Source organism: Lates calcarifer, unplaced genomic scaffold, assembly GCF_001640805.2.
Source record: "Lates calcarifer isolate ASB-BC8 unplaced genomic scaffold, TLL_Latcal_v3 _unitig_4945_quiver_3608, whole genome shotgun sequence".
Classification (NCBI taxonomy): Eukaryota; Metazoa; Chordata; class Actinopteri; family Centropomidae; genus Lates; species Lates calcarifer.
In genome coordinates, this window is record NW_026117201.1 from 1 (window position 1) to 19,171 (window position 19,171).

Consider the following 19,171-nt stretch of genomic DNA (forward strand, 5'->3'; position numbering starts at 1 on the left):
CCGACCTTTTATCTGTCAACAGGACGCTGGACTTGACTGACTGGTTTGGATGGGCCTCTGGGTCAAAACTCAACAGAGGCAAGACCCAAGCCCAACTTTATGGGCCATGGACGGCGACTGAAATGACAGGACTCCCCCTGACTGTGACACAGACTGACCAGAGAATACTGGGGGTCAAATTTGACAAGGAGGGGGGAGGGAAAACAAATTGGCCAGACGTGGTAGGAAAAGTAAGGCAAAGACTAGGATACTGGGGACTTAGAGGACTGACCATTGAAGGGAAGGTTTTAATCATCAAAGCAGTGATTTTACCCTTGCTTTTACTGATCAGTTCCGTTTTTATCCCTCCTAGGAGAGTGCTTTTAGATCTTGACCGAGCCATCTTTTACTTTTTGTGGGGCTCCAAGTGGGAAAGACTGAGGAGAGACGTGATGAGGAGGCCAAAAGAAAAAGGGGGAAAAGGAGTACCTGACCTACACTTGTTTTTAGGAAGCCGATACGTCGCGCTATACGTGAAATATGCTACAGACCCATCCAGAAACCCTAAGACCACAGCAATGACACGATTCTGGATGGGTTCTTATCTCAAAGACTGAAGATTTTACCCACTGATCTTAAAGTACCTGTGTCCTTTAACCTGCCACCAGCCTATGCTTTTATTCAGAAGTTTTTAAAGCATTTTAACCTGGAGCAGGAGGAGCTGCAAGTTTTAGCCAATCACCGTGTGTTGATTTCTGTTGTGCAGGAGCAGGAACCAGTGAGTCCAGTGCGCGGGCTTCCATTAGGCCAGCCCTCAACAGTTTGGCGCAACGTCAACCACCCCGCTCTTCCAAACAGACTCCGGGACCTGTCATGGATGGTGGCTCACGAGATCCTCCCGGTCAGGTCCGTCATGCACTCCCGGGGCATGTCGGCGCTCTCAACTCGACCTGGTTGTGGTGCGCCTGAGTCGGTGAGGCATCTGCTCTGGGAGTGCAGCGCTGCCGTAGACCAGTGGGCAATGGCCGGCTCCTTACAATTCCCGTACTTGCCAGCAAGGGAGGTCCTTACAGCACAGCTGGTGCTCTATGGGGTGAGCCAGGAAGCAATCAAAAAAGACGACTTTGCCAAGCAGTGGCTCACCCTGGCCGCCATCAAAGACGCCATGTGGACCTCCAGAAACTTGCTGGTAAGGAAGCACATGCAGATGCCCCCGGCTGTGATCCGGATGGCCGCAGCGACGGTCCAAGTGGCCGAAGCTGCAGGCGGCAGGCCTAGGACACAGCCACAAAGAAGAATCGCCTCTGTGCCCATTTCGGACGAAGGAGCCGGAGCTACACGGAAAAGGTCAAAAGCAGCGGCGGCCTGGCTCTCCGGGAGAGGAAGGTGGGAAGGAGCGAGAGGGCGGGGATCTCCTATGAGCACCAGGACAGGATCCTGAGAGACTTACTGTTTGGAGGAGCGGAGTGAGTAACCCTGGGTAGGGACTCACCCTGCTCCTGCACAAGAGAACCTTTTAACAAATACACTCCCTTTTAAAATATTCCTTTACAACTTTGTTGTTTTTTTTTAATCTGTAAAACCTCTTAAAAGTACTGTTTTCATTGTCTTAACTATGATTTTACAGATTATCCACAATTGTTGACAAGTTGTATTTTGATGTAGGGTGTATTTTTTTTAATTATGCAAAAGTTTCTATGGAAAATGGAAATGAGTATCAATAAAGAGAAAAAAAAAAAAAAAAAAAATCTGTTCTTATCAGTTTAATATCTGATACGTCCCCTACCCGGGGACCATATATTAAATTGATTTTTGGATCAGGGAGCCGGAACGGGGGCTTGCTCCTTCCACTCCACGCATCGACCCGGTATTGCATTACCTCCAGGTACGGTGCACATTCTCTGGAAACGTGCAATGTAACTATAGAGTTTTGTGGGGGGTGTTTTTTCCAGGGGAGTCCCTTGCTTTTCTCACATTCCTTTATCGATAGGGTACAAGTTGCTCAAAGCCCTGATGCGGTTACTGAGTCGTACGCTTAGTGGTGCACTCTTGATTTTTCCCTTCCCCGGAGGTTGATCAGGGTGTACCGTCTCTCTTTTGCAGCTGGAAAAGAAGGTAAAGTAAGCAGTTCCCTCTATAGAAGGGGATAACGTGTCCAACAGACCTTTAGAGACGGGAGCATACACGGCTTATGCATTACTGTTTTTTGAAAAAAAAAAAAGGCACATTCCAGTTTGTCTGGGCCGAGCTCCGACCGGTGAGAAAAGTCAATAAAACCAGCAAAGTTTGTGCACGCGCAACTTTGTCAAACTGCAGTATAGTGCTTGCAACGCCTCGGGGACAAGCCTCAGATGAGGGTCAGCTAATGCTGATGTCGCCGAACTCTGGCATTGTGCAGTGTGGCCACCATCAGCCAGGGTGCTGTGTGTCTGGAACCGACCCACCGTCTCTGACAACTCCAACTCATACTTACCTGGCAGGGGAGATACCATGATCAAGAAGGTGGTTCACCAGGGCGAGGCTCAGCCATTGCACTCCGGTTGCGCTGACCCCTGCGAATTCCCCAAATGTGGGAGTCTCGACTGCATAATTTCTGGTAGTGGGGGACTGCGTTCGCGCTCTCCCCTGACCGCTACGTCAAAGGAAAACAAGGTGTCCCGGGTAGCTTCTTTTACTCGTAAGCGTGAAAGCGTGCTGCCAACTATGCCAGTTTTACGACTGCAGAGTCCGGTGCTGTTGTCGGGCCCGTGACGATTGGTGGGCGTTTCTGTATGTTACAAGCACACATGCCCCCGCCCCGCCCCCAAAGGCGGGGGCTTTCCGCCTAAGCCTAACCCTCCGCAAACCCCCCATTGGATAGCGCATGTGACAGTACGGGGGCAGGGTAGCTGACGGGTGCGATCTGGGATTTGGAACGCGGCAGGCGCAAAGAGAGGCCTACCGTGACCGGGTGGTGGCCTGGGACGACTGGGTTCTCGGCTGCCCTCAAGGCGAGGCCGTACTGACTCTGGTTTCTCTTCATAACGCACAAGTCTTTCGCCTTTACTAAAGACTTCCGTGGAGAGGAACGCCAACGAGTTTAAGCTATTTTTGGTAGGTTTTGGCCGTAAGGCTGAGGCCCTTTGAGTGTGTGAAAAGTCAAAACGGCTGTCTCCGCTAAGAACCAGGGGTGCAAAGTGGGGAGACTGGGTGGGGGGGTGCTAAGCCAGGCAGCCATTGTTAGGCTGGCTTGAAAACAGGGCCACCGTGACAAGAGAGGATCGCTGCCAAGAGCTTGGACGGAACACGAAACGCTTTGGACTCATCGCTTCTCGGCCTTTTGGCTAAGATCAAGTGTAGTATCTGTTCTTATCAGTTTAATATCTGATACGTCCCCTACCCGGGGACCATATATTAAATTGATTTTTGGATCAGGGGAGCCGGAACGGGGGCTTGCTCCTTCCACTCCACGCATCGACCCGGTATTGCATTACCTCCAGGTACGGTGCACATTCTCTGGAAACGTGCAATGTAACTATAGAGTTTTGTGGGGGGTGGTTTTTTTCCAGGGGAGTCCCTTGCTTTTCTCACATTCCTTTATCGATAGGGTACAAGGTTGCTCAAAGCCCTGATGCGGTTACTGGAGTCGTACGCTTAGTGGTGCACTCTTGATTTTTCCCTTCCCCGGAGGTTGATCAGGGTGTACCGGTCTCTCTTTTTGCAGCTGGAAAAGAAGGTAAAGTAAGCCAGTTCCCTCTATAGAAGGGGATAACGTGTCCAACAGACCTTTAGAGACGGGAGCATACACGGCTTATGCATTACTGTTTTTTTGAAAAAAAACAGGCACATTCCAGTTTGTCTGGGCCGAGCTCCGACCGGGTGAGAAAAAGTCAATAAAACCAGCAAAGTTTGTGCACCGCGCAACTTTGTCAAACTGCAGTATAGTGCTTGCAACGCCTCGGGGACAAGCCTCAGATGAGGGTCAGCTAATGCTGATGTCGCCGAACTCTGGCATTGTGCAGTGTGGCCACCATCAGCCAGGGTGCTGTGTCTGGAACCGACCCCACCGTCTCTGACAACTCCAACTCATACTTACCTGGCAGGGGAGATACCATGATCAAGAAGGTGGTTCACCCAGGGCGGAGGCTCAGCCATTGCACTCCGGTTGCCGCTGACCCCTGCGAATTCCCCAAATGTGGGAGTCTCGACTGCATAATTTCTGGTAGTGGGGGACTGCGTTCGCGCTCTCCCCTGACCGCTACGTCAAAGGAAACAAGGTGTCCCGGGTAGCTTCTTTTTACTCGTAAGCGTGAAAGCGTGCTGCCAACTATGCCAGTTTTACGACTGCAGAGTCGGTGCTGTTGTCGGGCCGTGACGATTGGTGGCGTTTCTGTATGTTACAAGCACACATGCCCCAGCCCCCGCCCCGCCCCCGCCCCCCAAAGGCGGGGCTTTCCGCCTAAGCCTAACCCTCCGCAAAACCCCATTGGATAGCGCATGTGACAGTACGGGGCAGGGTAGCTGACGGGTGCGATCTGGGATTTGGAACGCGGCAGGCCGCAAAGAGAGGCCTACCGTGACGGTGGTGGCTGGGACGACTGGGGTTCTCGGCTGCCCTCAAGGCGAAGGCCGTACTGACTCTGGTTTCTCTTCATAACGCACAAGTCTTTCGCCTTTTACTAAAGACTTCCGTGGAGAGGAACGCCAACGAGTTTAAGCTATTTTTGGTAGGTTTGGCCGTAAGGCTGAGCCCTTTGAGTGGTGTGAAAAGTCAAACGGCTGTCTCCGCTAAGAACCAGGGGTGCAAAGTGGGGAGACTGGGGTGGGGGTGCTAAGCAGCAGCCATTGTTAGGCTGGCTTGAAAACAGGGCACCGTGACAAGAGAGGATCGTGCCAAGAGCTTGGACGGAACACGAAACGCTTTGGACTCATCGCTTCTCGGCCTTTTGGCTAAGATCAAGTGTAGTATCTGTTCTTATCAGTTTAATATCTGATACGTCCCCTACCCGGGGACCATATATTAAATTGATTTTTGGATCAGGGAGCCGGAACGGGGGCTTGCTCCTTCCACTCCACGCATCGACCCGGTATTGCATTACCTCCAGGTACGGTGCACATTCTCTGGAAACGTGCAATGTAACTATAGAGTTTTGTGGGGGGTGTTTTTTCCAGGGGAGTCCCTTGCTTTTCTCACATTCCTTTATCGATAGGGTACAAGTTGCTCAAAGCCCTGATGCGGTTACTGAGTCGTACGCTTAGTGGTGCACTCTTGATTTTTCCCTTCCCCGGAGGTTGATCAGGGTGTACCGTCTCTCTTTTGCAGCTGGAAAAGAAGGTAAAGTAAGCAGTTCCCTCTATAGAAGGGGATAACGTGTCCAACAGACCTTTAGAGACGGGAGCATACACGGCTTATGCATTACTGTTTTTTGAAAAAAAAACAGGCACATTCCAGTTTGTCTGGGCCGAGCTCTGACCGGTGAGAAAAGTCAATAAAACCAGCAAAGTTTGTGCACCGCGCAACTTTGTCAAACTGCAGTATAGTGCTTGCAACGCCTCGGCGACAAGCCTCAGATGAGGGTCAGCTAATGCTGATGTCGCCGAACTCTGGCATTGTGCAGTGTGGCCACCATCAGCCAGGGTGCTGTGTCTGGAACCGACCCCACCGTCTCTGACAACTCCAACTCATACTTACCTGGCAGGGGAGATACCATGATCAAGAAGGTGGTTCACCCAGGGCGAGGCTCAGCCATTGCACTCCGGTTGCGCTGACCCCTGCGAATTCCCCAAATGTGGGAGTCTCGACTGCATAATTTCTGGTAGTGGGGGACTGCGTTCGCGCTCTCCCCTGACCGCTACGTCAAAGGAAAACAAGGTGTCCCGGGTAGCTTCTTTTACTCGTAAGCGTGAAAGCGTGCTGCCAACTATGCCAGTTTTACGACTGCAGAGTCGGTGCTGTTGTCGGGCCGTGACGATTGGTGGGCGTTTCTGTATGTTACAAGCACACATGCCCCAGCCCCCGCCCCGCCCCCCAAAGGCGGGGCTTTCCGCCTAAGCCTAACCCTCCGCAAACCCCATTGGATAGCGCATGTGGACAGTACGGGGCAGGGTAGCTGACGGGTGCGATCTGGGATTTGGAACGCGGCAGGCGCAAAGAGAGGCCTACCGTGACGGTGGTGGCTGGGACGACTGGGGTTCTCGGCTGCCCTCAAGGCGAAGGCCGTACTGACTCTGGTTTCTCTTCATAACGCACAAGTCTTTCGCCTTTTACTAAAGACTTCCGTGGAGAGGAACGCCAACGAGTTTAAGCTATTTTTGGTAGGTTTGGCCGTAAGGCTGAGCCCTTTGAGTGTGTGAAAAGTCAAACGGCTGTCTCCGCTAAGAACCAGGGGGTGCAAAGTGGGGAGACTGGGTGGGGGTGCTAAGCAGCAGCCATTGTTAGGCTGGCTTGAAAACAGGGCACCGTGACAAGAGAGGATCGTGCCAAGAGCTTGGACGGAACACGAAACGCTTTGGACTCATCGCTTCTCGGCCTTTTGGCTAAGATCAAGTGTAGTATCTGTTCTTATCAGTTTAATATCTGATACGTCCCCTACCCGGGGACCATATATTAAATTGATTTTTGGATCAGGGAGCCGGAACGGGGGCTTGCTCCTTCCACTCCACGCATCGACCCGGTATTGCATTACCTCCAGGTACGGTGCACATTCTCTGGAAACGTGCAATGTAACTATAGAGTTTTGTGGGGGGTGTTTTTTCCAGGGGAGTCCCTTGCTTTTCTCACATTCCTTTATCGATAGGGTACAAGTTGCTCCAAAGCCCTGATGCGGTTACTGAGTCGTACGCTTAGTGGTGCACTCTTGATTTTTCCCTTCCCCGGAGGTTGATCAGGGTGTACCGTCTCTCTTTTGCAGCTGGAAAAGAAGGTAAAGTAAGCAGTTCCCTCTATAGAAGGGGATAACGTGTCCAACAGACCTTTAGAGACGGGAGCATACACGGCTTATGCATTACTGTTTTTTGAAAAAAAAACAGGCACATTCCAGTTTGTCTGGGCCGAGCTCCGACCGGTGAGAAAAGTCAATAAAACCAGCAAAGTTTGTGCACCGCGCAACTTTGTCAAACTGCAGTATAGTGCTTGCAACGCCTCGGGGACAAGCCTCAGATGAGGGTCAGCTAATGCTGATGTCGCCGAACTCTGGCATTGTGCAGTGTGGCCACCATCAGCCAGGGTGCTGTGTCTGGAACCGACCCCACCGTCTCTGACAACTCCAACTCATACTTACCTGGCAGGGGAGATACCATGATCAAGAAGGTGGTTCACCCAGGGCGAGGCTCAGCCATTGCACTCCGGTTGCGCTGACCCCTGCGAATTCCCCAAATGTGGGAGTCTCGACTGCATAATTTCTGGTAGTGGGGGACTGCGTTCGCGCTCTCCCCTGACCGCTACGTCAAAGGAAAACAAGGTGTCCCGGGTAGCTTCTTTTACTCGTAAGCGTGAAAGCGTGCTGCCAACTATGCCAGTTTTACGACTGCAGAGTCGGTGCTGTTGTCGGGGCCGTGACGATTGGTGGGCGTTTCTGTATGTTACAAGCACACATGCCCCAGCCCCCCCCCCCGCCCCCCAAAGGCGGGGCTTTCCGCCTAAGCCTAACCCTCCGCAAACCCCATTGGATAGCGCATGTGACAGTACGGGGCAGGGTAGCTGACGGGTGCGATCTGGGATTTGGAACGCGGCAGGCGCAAAGAGAGGCCTACCGTGACGGTGGTGGCTGGGACGACTGGGGTTCTCGGCTGCCTCAAGGCGAAGGCCGTACTGACTCTGGTTTCTCTTCATAACGCACAAGTCTTTCGCCTTTTACTAAAGACTTCCGTGGAGAGGAACGCCAACGAGTTTAAGCTATTTTTGGTAGGTTTGGCCGTAAGGCTGAGCCCTTTGAGTGTGTGAAAAGTCAAACGGCTGTCTCCGCTAAGAACCAGGGGTGCAAAGTGGGGGAGACTGGGTGGGGGTGCTAAGCAGCAGCCATTGTTAGGCTGGCTTGAAAACAGGGCACCGTGACAAGAGAGGATCGTGCCAAGAGCTTGGACGGAACACGAAACGCTTTGGACTCATCGCTTCTCGGCCTTTTGGCTAAGATCAAGTGTAGTATCTGTTCTTATCAGTTTAATATCTGATACGTCCCCTACCCGGGGACCATATATTAAATTGATTTTTGGATCAGGGAGCCGGAACGGGGGCTTGCTCCTTCCACTCCACGCATCGACCCGGTATTGCATTACCTCCAGGTACGGTGCACATTCTCTGGAAACGTGCAATGTAACTATAGAGTTTTGTGGGGGGTGTTTTTTCCAGGGGAGTCCCTTGCTTTTCTCACATTCCTTTATCGATAGGGTACAAGTTGCTCAAAGCCCTGATGCGGTTACTGAGTCGTACGCTTAGTGGTGCACTCTTGATTTTTCCCTTCCCCGGAGGTTGATCAGGGTGTACCGTCTCTCTTTTGCAGCTGGAAAAGAAGGTAAAGTAAGCAGTTCCCTCTATAGAAGGGGATAACGTGTCCAACAGACCTTTAGAGACGGGAGCATACACGGCTTATGCATTACTGTTTTTTGAAAAAAAACAGGCACATTCCAGTTTGTCTGGGCCGAGCTCCGACCGGTGAGAAAAGTCAATAAAACCAGCAAAGTTTGTGCACCGCGCAACTTTGTCAAACTGCAGTATAGTGCTTGCAACGCCTCGGGGACAAGCCTCAGATGAGGGTCAGCTAATGCTGATGTCGCCGAACTCTGGCATTGTGCAGTGTGGCCACCATCAGCCAGGGTGCTGTGTCTGGAACCGACCCCACCGTCTCTGACAACTCCAACTCATACTTACCTGGCAGGGGAGATACCATGATCAAGAAGGTGGTTCACCCAGGGCGAGGCTCAGCCATTGCACTCCGGTTGCGCTGACCCCTGCGAATTCCCCAAATGTGGGAGTCTCGACTGCATAATTTCTGGTAGTGGGGGACTGCGTTCGCGCTCTCCCCTGACCGCTACGTCAAAGGAAAACAAGGTGTCCCGGGTAGCTTCTTTTACTCGTAAGCGTGAAAGCGTGCTGCCAACTATGCCAGTTTTACGACTGCAGAGTCGGTGCTGTTGTCGGGCCGTGACGATTGGTGGGCGTTTCTGTATGTTACAAGCACACATGCCCCCGCCCCCGCCCCCCCAAAGGCGGGGCTTTCCGCCTAAGCCTAACCCTCCGCAAACCCCATTGGATAGCGCATGTGACAGTACGGGCAGGGTAGCTGACGGGTGCGATCTGGGATTTGGAACGCGGCAGGCGCAAAGAGAGGCCTACCGTGACGGTGGTGGCTGGGACGACTGGGGTTCTCGGCTGCCCTCAAGGCGAAGGCCGTACTGACTCTGGTTTCTCTTCATAACGCACAAGTCTTTCGCCTTTTACTAAAGACTTCCGTGGAGAGGAACGCCAACGAGTTTAAGCTATTTTTGGTAGGTTTGGCCGTAAGGCTGAGCCCTTTGAGTGTGTGAAAAGTCAAACGGCTGTCTCCGCTAAGAACCAGGGGTGCAAAGTGGGGAGACTGGGTGGGGGTGCTAAGCAGCAGCCATTGTTAGGCTGGCTTGAAAACAGGGCACCGTGACAAGAGAGGATCGTGCCAAGAGCTTGGACGGAACACGAAACGCTTTGGACTCATCGCTTCTCGGCCTTTTGGCTAAGATCAAGTGTAGTATCTGTTCTTATCAGTTTAATATCTGATACGTCCCCTACCCGGGGACCATATATTAAATTGATTTTTGGATCAGGGAGCCGGAACGGGGGCTTGCTCCTTCCACTCCACGCATCGACCCCGGTATTGCATTACCTCCAGCTACGGTGCACATTCTCTGGAAACGTGCAATGTAACTATAGAGTTTTGTGGGGGGTGTTTTTCCAGGGGAGTCCCTTGCTTTTCTCACATTCCTTTATCGATAGGGTACAAGTTGCTCAAAGCCCTGATGCGGTTACTGAGTCGTACGCTTAGTGGTGCACTCTTGATTTTTCCCTTCCCCGGAGGTTGATCAGGGTGTACCGTCTCTCTTTTGCAGCTGGAAAAGAAGGTAAAGTAAGCAGTTCCTCTATATAAGGGGATAACGTGTCCAACAGACCTTTAGAGACGGGAGCATACACGGCTTATGCATTACTGTTTTTTGAAAAAAAACAGGCACATTCCAGTTTGTCTGGGCCGAGCTCCGACCGGTGAGAAAAGTCAATAAAACCAGCAAAGTTTGTGCACGCGCAACTTTGTCAAACTGCAGTATAGTGCTTGCAACGCCTCGGGGACAAGCCTCAGATGAGGGTCAGCTAATGCTGATGTCGCCGAACTCTGGCATTGTGCAGTGTGGCCACCATCAGCCAGGGTGCTGTGTCTGGAACCGACCCCACCGTCTCTGACAACTCCAACTCATACTTACCTGGCAGGGGAGATACCATGATCAAGAAGGTGGTTCACCCAGGGCGAGGCTCAGCCATTGCACTCCGGTTGCGCTGACCCCTGCGAATTCCCCAAATGTGGGAGTCTCGACTGCATAATTTCTGGTAGTGGGGGACTGCGTTCGCGCTCTCCCCTGACCGCTACGTCAAAGGAAAACAAGGTGTCCCGGGTAGCTTCTTTTACTCGTAAGCGTGAAAGCGTGCTGCCAACTATGCCAGTTTTACGACTGCAGAGTCGGTGCTGTTGTCGGGCCGTGACGATTGGTGGGCGTTTCTGTATGTTACAAGCACACATGCCCCCCGCCCCCGCCCCCCAAAGGCGGGGCTTTCCGCCTAAGCCTAACCCTCCGCAAACCCCATTGGATAGCGCATGTGACAGTACGGGGCAGGGTAGCTGACGGGTGCGATCTGGGATTTGGAACGCGGCAGGCGCAAAGAGAGGCCTACCGTGACGGTGGTGGCTGGGACGACTGGGGTTCTCGGCTGCCCTCAAGGCGAAGGCCGTACTGACTCTGGTTTCTCTTCATAACGCACAAGTCTTTCGCCTTTTACTAAAGACTTCCGTGGAGAGGAACGCCAACGAGTTTAAGCTATTTTTGGTAGGTTTGGCCGTAAGGCTGAGCCCTTTGAGTGTGTGAAAAGTCAAACGGCTGTCTCCGCTAAGAACCAGGGGTGCAAAGTGGGGAGACTGGGTGGGGGTGCTAAGCAGCAGCCATTGTTAGGCTGGCTTGAAAACAGGGCACCGTGACAAGAGAGGATCGTGCCAAGAGCTTGGACGGAACACGAAACGCTTTGGACTCATCGCTTCTCGGCCTTTTGGCTAAGACTGCGATCGCCTCCTGTTGGTGGTTAAAATCCTTGTCTGTCGTGGCATCGGTTTTATCAGTGCTTGGGAGGATATTTCTAAATGTTCCTTGTTTAAAGCATTTCAATTTTCCAGTAATTGAAAATCTTTAACAAATAGGAATTCATTGGCTGAGAGAGCTATTTTACCTGTTCTCTGCAGGTTGTAACATCTTGACCAGGCCGATCAGGTAAGTACTCTTTGTCTCTTGTGTTATTTATTGTTTTTCATTATTCTTACTTATCGGATTGATCTTTTACTGGTTTTATTGTTTTAAGCACTTTTTTAGCTTGTGGTGCCTCCATCATGTCGGCCACCCATGCCGGCATGCGGAGGCACCACAGCGTTCGTTTAAATTTCGTGGAGAGAGAGGGTAAACTCCTGGGGATGTCCAGACTGGACTTCTCCAGGAAGCTAGTCCAAAAAGCCTTGGGTTTCACACCAAATGATCTGAACTGTATACTGACCTTGCCTTTTGGTAAAGGCTTTGATGTGAGTTTCCGTTCAGCAGCTCTGCTAAGAGAGTTTTGGACACGTTTTGAAAATGTTAAACCCCAGTTTTCTGCCTTCAGTGTGGAGAAACTGACTGACAATGCCTTAAAAACGGTTATTGTCAGAATGTTCAATGAAACAGTGAATGCAGAGGACATTTGTTTGTGGCTGGGAAGATATTGCACTGTTAAAGGCCAGGCTACCAAAGTGAGAGATGAGGATGGCATTTGGAACTGCGCTTGGAGGGTCCCCATTCAACAATGGCAGGACCCCCAGGGCTTCCAAGGCCTAAAACATCTGCCATCCATGATAGTTCTGGGAGAAAACAGGGGCTACATCCATTACCAGGGTCAGCCCAAGCTCTGCCGCAAGTGTGGTGAGCACGGGCACCTGGCCGAAGCTTGTCAGCAGACTGTCTGTGGGAAATGCAGAGAAATTGGGCACACCTTTGAGGAGTGCACCAATGGCAGAAAATGCAATCTATGTGGAGAATCAAACCACCTCTTCAGAGATTGCCCCAAATCTTTTGCCAACAAAGTAAAGGCAGCAAAAGCAAGTGGGCAAAATGGTGGACCAGGCCAGGCAGTTAGAGAGCTAATTGAAGAGGCTGGGCCGGAAAATTCAAATCTCCCGCCAAATCCTGTGATTGGAGGAGTGGAATCAGATGAGGCGGGAGAAAGGGAGGGGCCTGCAACAGCCCCATCAACAGAGAGTTCTGGAGAGGATGGGGCAATGCAGGTAGAGGGCGGAGCTAGTTCAGATAATGAGGAAGGCCAATTGCAGACTGATAGCGAGGATGCCTCCCCCCCAACGCCCAGCAAACAAAGAGGCCGGCATCAGAATTGTCCTCTGAGTCTCCTGTATTCTCAGAGAAGAGGGGAAGAGTTGGGACTCTCTCAGACAGTTCATCTGTGGAGGAGCCCAGAGTCTTCCCCTCCGATTCACCAAATGAGGTCTCATTTTTAACAATAGCTCTGCAATCAACCCCTAAGGACTCAAAACTAAATGCAAGGTTGCAGCCTAGACCAACCCCCAGAGTCCATCCGGGGACTGGAGCTAAACCCCCTTACTCTTCACCTGTAAGAGTGAAGGAAGAGCTCCATTCACAGCAGATTATCTGACTGCCATTTTATCTCTGAAATTCCTTGTATAGTCCTTTTAAAATTTCATACCTGTTGTTTTTAAACCATACTCATGACTCTCACCTTCTCAACCGTCAATGTGAGAAGTGTGAAGTCGCGAGTTAGAGCCCAGAGTATTTTATCCTATCTTGTTTCCTTTAAGTCAGATGTGTTTTTAATACAGGAATGTGGCATTCCGTTTTTAAAACACTACAGACAGTGGGAGGAGTTGTGGCCATATACATCAATATGGAGTGGATCAAATTACAACAAAAATGATGGAGTGGCCATTTTAATCAAAAATCCTCAGGTTCTGGTGAAGGGCAGCACTGTGGTGAGAAACGGTCGGGCACTTTTAGCACACTTGACTTTTAGGGGAAGGGATTTTAATCTCTTAAATATTTATGGCTTTAATGACAGGAATGACAGGTATGACCTTTTAGAAGAACTGCAGTTCCACATGCTAGGTAGGGAACCTTTAGTTGTAGGGGGTGATTTTAATTGTATTTTAAGCAGGAAAGACAGGAAAAGAGGAGGGCAAGATTTTAAAGTTGATAAAGCATCACTTTTACTACAGGGCATATGCAGGGATTTTAAAATTCAGGACTGTTTTAAAACCATGCATCCTAGAGAGGAGGGCTTCACCTGGTTCAGTGGTGATGGCACCAGAGCCTCTCGCATAGACTATATTTTTACACGGGACTGCCCACCAACCGATGCTAGATTGACCCCTGTTTTCTTTTCCGATCACCTGATGCTTTCCTGCACCCTTTTGCTCTCTTCGGGTGTGACATCAGGAAGTGGTCTGTGGAAACTCAACTGCTCCCTTTTAGAAGACCAGGTTTTAGTCAACCAATACAGGGAGCAGTACAGAGAGTGGCAGACCCTTCAAGACTTTTACGACACATGCGCACACTGGTGGGAAATGGTGAAGGAAAAGACCCAGACTTTTTTTAGACAGGCAGGGAAGAGAAAAAAGAGTAGGGAAAATAGACGCATGATGGGACTGCAGAAACGACTACAACGCTATTTTAAACTACAACAATGCGGAATGGATTTTAGTGAGGAAATAAAACAAGTCAAAACAGAGATGTCGGTTTTAGCAGAAACCAAAAGTAAAGGTGTCATTTTAAGAAGCAGGGAACAAGAAATTGAAGAGGGGGAAAAGTGCACAAGGTATTTTTTTAAGAAAATCATAAATAAAAGGGGAACGGTTTGTAAACTAACAAAAGAAAATGGGTGCACAGTAGAAACAATAGAAGAAATTAAACAAGTTGTTGAAAACTACTATGAAAATTGTACCAAAGGAAACCTATTGAAAAAGACACCATGACAGAAGTTTTAAACCTCATTACCGGGACAGTAGAAACAGCGTGCTTTTAACCCAAGATTTTACGATTTTAGAGTTAAATAAATGCATCACAGGTTTTAAGAAGGGGAAGTCCCCAGGACAAGATGGACTTCCCCTGGAATTTTATTTGACATTTTGGGACATTTTAGCACCTGATTTGCTTGCTGTTTTTATGGGTTTTGAACGACTAGACCGACTTCCTGACAGTTTTAGAATAGGGATAGTGACTCTCCTTCACAAGGCCAAAGATAAGACTGATTTGAAGAACTGGAGACCTATCACTCTTTTAAACTTTGACTGCAAACTTTTAGCCTCACGTATGTCTGGATTTTTTAGAAGAGGTGATTCACCCAGATCAAGCCTGCGCCATTCCGGGGAGGAAGATCACCGACAGCCTCGTACTGATCCGAGACACCATCTGTTACGCGAGAGACAGAAACATCAGGCTAATAGTACTAAATTTAGATTTTGAAAAAGCCTTCGATCGGGTCTCGCACCAGTACCTCTTTCGGGTACTGCAAAAAATGGGATTTCCAGAAAGGTTTATAGCTTGGGTGGGATTGCTGTACCGGAGCATCACCAGCAGATTTGTTATTAACGGGCACCTGACAAAAGCAGTGGATATTAACTGCGGTGTTCGTCAGGGCTGTCCGTTATCTGCCCTCCTCTATGTCATCTGTATAGAACCTCTGGCGCAGATCTTGAGAAGGGACCAACGAATCAATGGGATCGGAATCCCAGGGAGCGGGGGACTTCAGACTAAATGCGTTTTATACATGGACGACGTGAACGTTTTATGCACAGACCTTTTATCTGTCAACAGGACGCTGGACTTGACTGACTGGTTTGGACGGGCCTCTGGGTCAAAACTCAACAGAGGCAAGACCCAAGCCCAACTTTATGGGCCATGGACGGCGACTGAAATGACAGGACTCCCCCTGACTGTGACACAGACTGACCAGAGAATACTGGGGGTCAAATTTGACAAGGAGGGGGGAGGGAAAACAAATTGGCCAGACGTGGTAGGAAAAGTAAGGCAAAGACTAGGATACTGGGGACTTAGAGGACTGACCATTGAAGGGAAGGTTTTAATCATCAAAGCAGTGATTTTACCCTTGCTTTTACTGATCAGTTCCGTTTTTATCCCTCCTAGGAGAGTGCTTTTAGATCTTGACCGAGCCATCTTTTACTTTTTGTGGGGCTCCAAGTGGGAAAGACTGAGGAGAGACGTGATGAGGAGGCCAAAAGAAAAAGGGGGAAAAGGAGTACCTGACCTACACTTGTTTTTAGGAAGCCGATACGTCGCGCTATACGTGAAATATGCTACAGACCCATCCAGAAACCCTAAGACCACAGCAATGACACGATTCTGGATGGGTTCTTATCTCAGAAGATTGAAGATTTTACCCACTGATCTTAAAGTACCTGTGTCCTTTAACCTGCCACCAGCCTATGCTTTTATTCAGAAGTTTTTAAAGCATTTTAACCTGGAGCAGGAGGAGCTGCAAGTTTTAGCCAATCACCGTGTGTTGATTTCTGTTGTGCAGGAGCAGGAACCAGTGAGTCCAGTGCGCGGGCTTCCATTAGGCCAGCCCTCAACAGTTTGGCGCAACGTCAACCACCCCGCTCTTCCAAACAGACTCCGGGACCTGTCATGGATGGTGGCTCACGAGATCCTCCCGGTCAGGTCCGTCATGCACTCCCGGGGCATGTCGGCGCTCTCAACCTGCCCCCGACCTGGTTGTGGCGCGCCTGAGTCGGTGAGGCATCTGCTCTGGGAGTGCAGCGCTGCCGTAGACCAGTGGGCAATGGCCGGCTCCTTACAATTCCCATACTTGCCAGCAAGGGAGGTCCTTACAGCACAGCTGGTGCTCTATGGGGTGAGCCAGGAAGCAATCAAAAAAGACGACTTTGCCAAGCAGTGGCTCACCCTGGCCGCCATCAAAGACGCCATGTGGACCTCCAGAAACTTGCTGGTAAGGAAGCACATGCAGATGCCCCCCGTGGCTGTGATCCGGATGGCCGCAGCGACGGTCCAAGTGGCCGAAGCTGCAGGCGGCAGGCCTAGGACACAGCCACAAAGAAGAATCGCCTCTGTGCCCATTTGGACGAAGGAGCCGGAGCTACACGGGAAAAGGTCAAAGCAGCGGCGGCCTGGCTCTCCGGGAGAGGAAGGTGGGAAGGAGCGAGAGGGCGGGGATCTCCTATGAGCACCAGGACAGGATCCTGAGAGACTTACTGTTTGGAGGAGCGGAGTGAGTAACCCTGGGTAGGGACTCACCCTGCTCCTGCACAAGAGAACCTTTTAACAAATACACTCCCTTTTAAAATATTCCTTTACAACTTTGTTGTTTTTTTTTTTTTAATCTGTAAAACCTCTTAGAAGTACTGTTTTCATTGTCTTAACTATGATTTTACAGATTATCCACAATTGTTGACAAGTTGTATTTTGATGTAGGGTGTATTTTTTTTAATTATGCAAAAGTTTCTATGGAAAATGGAAATGAGTATCAATAAAGAGGAAAAAAAAAAAAAAAATCTGTTCTTATCAGTTTAATATCTGATACGTCCCCTACCCGGGGACCATATATTAAATTGATTTTTGGATCAGGGAGCCGGAACGGGGGCTTGCTCCTTCCACTCCACGCATCGACCCGGTATTGCATTACCTCCAGGTACGGTGCACATTCTCTGGAAACGTGCAATGTAACTATAGAGTTTTGTGGGGGGTGTTTTTTCCAGGGGAGTCCCTTGCTTTTCTCACATTCCTTTATCGATAGGGTACAAGTTGCTCAAAGCCCTGATGCGGTTACTGAGTCGTACGCTTAGTGGTGCACTCTTGATTTTTCCCTTCCCCGGAGGTTGATCAGGGTGTACCGTCTCTCTTTTGCAGCTGGAAAAGAAGGTAAAGTAAGCAGTTCCCTCTATAGAAGGGGATAACGTGTCCAACAGACCTTTAGAGACGGGAGCATACACGGCTTATGCATTACTGTTTTTTGAAAAAAAACAGGCACATTCCAGTTTGTCTGGGCCGAGCTCCGACCGGTGAGAAAAGTCAATAAAACCAGCAAAGTTTGTGCACCGCGCAACTTTGTCAAACTGCAGTATAGTGCTTGCAACGCCTCGGCGACAAGCCTCAGATGAGGGTCAGCTAATGCTGATGTCGCCGAACTCTGGCATTGTGCAGTGTGGCCACCATCAGCCAGGGTGCTGTGTCTGGAACCGACCCCACCGTCTCTGACAACTCCAACTCATACTTACCTGGCAGGGGAGATACCATGATCAAGAAGGTGGTTCACCCAGGGCGAGGCTCAGCCATTGCACTCCGGTTGCGCTGACCCCTGCGAATTCCCCAAATGTGGGAGTCTCGACTGCATAATTTCTGGTAGTGGGGGACTGCGTTCGCGCTCTCCCCTGACCGCTACGTCAAAGGAAAACAAGGTGTCCCGGGTAGCTTCTTTTACTCGTAAGCGTGAAAGCGTGCTGCCAACTATGCCAGTTTTACGACTGCAGAGTCGGTGCTGTTGTCGGGCCGTGACGATTGGTGGGCGTTTCTGTATGTTACAAGCACACATGCCCCGCCCCCGCCCCCGCCCCCAAAGGCGGGGCTTTCCGCCTAAGCCTAACCCTCCGCAAACCCCATTGGATAGCGCATGTGACAGTACGGGGCAGGGTAGCTGACGGGTGCGATCTGGGATTTGGAACGCGGCAGGCGCAAAGAGAGGCCTACCGTGACGGTGGTGGCTGGGACGACTGGGGTTCTCGGCTGCCCTCAAGGCGAAGGCCGTACTGACTCTGGTTTCTCTTCATAACGCACAAGTCTTTCGCCTTTTACTAAAGACTTCCGTGGAGAGGAACGCCAACGAGTTTAAGCTATTTTTGGTAGGTTTGGCCGTAAGGCTGAGCCCTTTGAGTGTGTGAAAAGTCAAACGGCTGTCTCCGCTAAGAACCAGGGGTGCAAAGTGGGGAGACTGGGTGGGGGTGCTAAGCAGCAGCCATTGTTAGGCTGGCTTGAAAACAGGGCACCGTGACAAGAGAGGATCGTGCCAAGAGCTTGGACGGAACACGAAACGCTTTGGACTCATCGCTTCTCGGCCTTTTGGCTAAGATCAAGTGTAGTATCTGTTCTTATCAGTTTAATATCTGATACGTCCCCTACCCGGGGACCATATATTAAATTGATTTTTGGATCAGGGAGCCGGAACGGGGGCTTGCTCCTTCCACTCCACGCATCGACCCGGTATTGCATTACCTCCAGGTACGGTGCACATTCTCTGGAAACGTGCAATGTAACTATAGAGTTTTGTGGGGGGTGTTTTTTCCAGGGGAGTCCCTTGCTTTTCTCACATTCCTTTATCGATAGGGTACAAGTTGCTCAAAGCCCTGATGCGGTTACTGAGTCGTACGCTTAGTGGTGCACTCTTGATTTTTCCCTTCCCCGGAGGTTGATCAGGGTGTACCGTCTCTCTTTTGCAGCTGGAAAAGAAGGTAAAGTAAGCAGTTCTCTCTATATAAGGGATAACGTGTCCAACAGACCTTTAGAGACGGGAGCATACACGGCTTATGCATTACTGTTTTTTGAAAAAAAACAGGCACATTCCAGTTTGTCTGGGCCGAGCTCCGACCGGTGAGAAAAGTCAATAAAACCAGCAAAGTTTGTGCACCGCGCAACTTTGTCAAACTGCAGTATAGTGCTTGCAACGCCTCGGGGACAAGCCTCAGATGAGGGTCAGCTAATGCTGATGTCGCCGAACTCTGGCATTGTGCAGTGTGGGCCACATCAGCCAGGGTGCTGTGTCTGGAACCGACCCCACCGTCTCTGACTCCAACTCATACTTACCTGGCAGGGGAGATACCATGATCAAGAAGGTGGTTCACCCGGGCGAGGCTCAGCCATTGCACTCCGGTTGCGCTGACCCTGCGAATTCCCCAAATGTGGGAGT

The 19,171-nt window shown here is 50.5% G+C and overlaps 20 non-coding genes and 3 pseudogenes across 20 annotated transcripts; all 23 read left to right on the forward strand.

The window, feature by feature from the left end:
• The first annotated feature begins 1,667 nt into the window (after positions 1-1,667).
• LOC127140599 (uncharacterized) lies at positions 1,668-1,880 on the forward strand (annotated as a pseudogene).
• Positions 1,881-2,444: 564 nt separating this feature from the next.
• Positions 2,445-2,607, forward strand: LOC127140588 (U1 spliceosomal RNA). The gene has a single exon (XR_007811078.1). It is a non-coding gene; the product is annotated as a U1 spliceosomal RNA (small nuclear RNA).
• A 374-nt stretch (positions 2,608-2,981) lies between these two features.
• LOC127140606 (U5 spliceosomal RNA) lies at positions 2,982-3,094 on the forward strand. Its single transcript, XR_007811094.1, has one exon. It is a non-coding gene; the product is annotated as a U5 spliceosomal RNA (small nuclear RNA).
• Positions 3,095-3,282: 188 nt separating this feature from the next.
• LOC127140595 (U2 spliceosomal RNA) lies at positions 3,283-3,474 on the forward strand. Its single transcript, XR_007811084.1, has one exon. It is a non-coding gene; the product is annotated as a U2 spliceosomal RNA (small nuclear RNA).
• A 572-nt stretch (positions 3,475-4,046) lies between these two features.
• On the forward strand, positions 4,047-4,212 carry LOC127140589 (U1 spliceosomal RNA). Its single transcript, XR_007811079.1, has one exon. It is a non-coding gene; the product is annotated as a U1 spliceosomal RNA (small nuclear RNA).
• Positions 4,213-4,593: 381 nt separating this feature from the next.
• Positions 4,594-4,705, forward strand: LOC127140600 (U5 spliceosomal RNA). The gene has a single exon (XR_007811087.1). It is a non-coding gene; the product is annotated as a U5 spliceosomal RNA (small nuclear RNA).
• A 183-nt stretch (positions 4,706-4,888) lies between these two features.
• On the forward strand, positions 4,889-5,079 carry LOC127140591 (U2 spliceosomal RNA). Its single transcript, XR_007811080.1, has one exon. It is a non-coding gene; the product is annotated as a U2 spliceosomal RNA (small nuclear RNA).
• Positions 5,080-5,642: 563 nt separating this feature from the next.
• On the forward strand, positions 5,643-5,806 carry LOC127140587 (U1 spliceosomal RNA). The gene has a single exon (XR_007811077.1). It is a non-coding gene; the product is annotated as a U1 spliceosomal RNA (small nuclear RNA).
• Positions 5,807-6,181: 375 nt separating this feature from the next.
• Positions 6,182-6,293, forward strand: LOC127140601 (U5 spliceosomal RNA). The gene has a single exon (XR_007811089.1). It is a non-coding gene; the product is annotated as a U5 spliceosomal RNA (small nuclear RNA).
• Positions 6,294-6,475: 182 nt separating this feature from the next.
• LOC127140592 (U2 spliceosomal RNA) lies at positions 6,476-6,666 on the forward strand. Its single transcript, XR_007811081.1, has one exon. It is a non-coding gene; the product is annotated as a U2 spliceosomal RNA (small nuclear RNA).
• Positions 6,667-7,230: 564 nt separating this feature from the next.
• LOC127140598 (U1 spliceosomal RNA) lies at positions 7,231-7,394 on the forward strand. Its single transcript, XR_007811086.1, has one exon. It is a non-coding gene; the product is annotated as a U1 spliceosomal RNA (small nuclear RNA).
• Positions 7,395-7,769: 375 nt separating this feature from the next.
• LOC127140602 (U5 spliceosomal RNA) lies at positions 7,770-7,881 on the forward strand. The gene has a single exon (XR_007811090.1). It is a non-coding gene; the product is annotated as a U5 spliceosomal RNA (small nuclear RNA).
• Positions 7,882-8,063: 182 nt separating this feature from the next.
• On the forward strand, positions 8,064-8,254 carry LOC127140593 (U2 spliceosomal RNA). The gene has a single exon (XR_007811082.1). It is a non-coding gene; the product is annotated as a U2 spliceosomal RNA (small nuclear RNA).
• A 562-nt stretch (positions 8,255-8,816) lies between these two features.
• LOC127140607 (U1 spliceosomal RNA) lies at positions 8,817-8,980 on the forward strand. Its single transcript, XR_007811095.1, has one exon. It is a non-coding gene; the product is annotated as a U1 spliceosomal RNA (small nuclear RNA).
• Positions 8,981-9,349: 369 nt separating this feature from the next.
• Positions 9,350-9,461, forward strand: LOC127140603 (U5 spliceosomal RNA). The gene has a single exon (XR_007811091.1). It is a non-coding gene; the product is annotated as a U5 spliceosomal RNA (small nuclear RNA).
• Positions 9,462-9,642: 181 nt separating this feature from the next.
• Positions 9,643-9,834, forward strand: LOC127140596 (U2 spliceosomal RNA). The gene has a single exon (XR_007811085.1). It is a non-coding gene; the product is annotated as a U2 spliceosomal RNA (small nuclear RNA).
• A 559-nt stretch (positions 9,835-10,393) lies between these two features.
• Positions 10,394-10,557, forward strand: LOC127140608 (U1 spliceosomal RNA). Its single transcript, XR_007811096.1, has one exon. It is a non-coding gene; the product is annotated as a U1 spliceosomal RNA (small nuclear RNA).
• Positions 10,558-10,927: 370 nt separating this feature from the next.
• LOC127140604 (U5 spliceosomal RNA) lies at positions 10,928-11,039 on the forward strand. Its single transcript, XR_007811092.1, has one exon. It is a non-coding gene; the product is annotated as a U5 spliceosomal RNA (small nuclear RNA).
• A 5,670-nt stretch (positions 11,040-16,709) lies between these two features.
• On the forward strand, positions 16,710-16,919 carry LOC127140597 (uncharacterized; annotated as a pseudogene).
• Positions 16,920-17,481: 562 nt separating this feature from the next.
• LOC127140609 (U1 spliceosomal RNA) lies at positions 17,482-17,645 on the forward strand. Its single transcript, XR_007811097.1, has one exon. It is a non-coding gene; the product is annotated as a U1 spliceosomal RNA (small nuclear RNA).
• A 373-nt stretch (positions 17,646-18,018) lies between these two features.
• Positions 18,019-18,130, forward strand: LOC127140605 (U5 spliceosomal RNA). The gene has a single exon (XR_007811093.1). It is a non-coding gene; the product is annotated as a U5 spliceosomal RNA (small nuclear RNA).
• Positions 18,131-18,311: 181 nt separating this feature from the next.
• LOC127140594 (U2 spliceosomal RNA) lies at positions 18,312-18,502 on the forward strand. The gene has a single exon (XR_007811083.1). It is a non-coding gene; the product is annotated as a U2 spliceosomal RNA (small nuclear RNA).
• Positions 18,503-19,060: 558 nt separating this feature from the next.
• Positions 19,061-19,171, forward strand: LOC127140590 (uncharacterized; annotated as a pseudogene).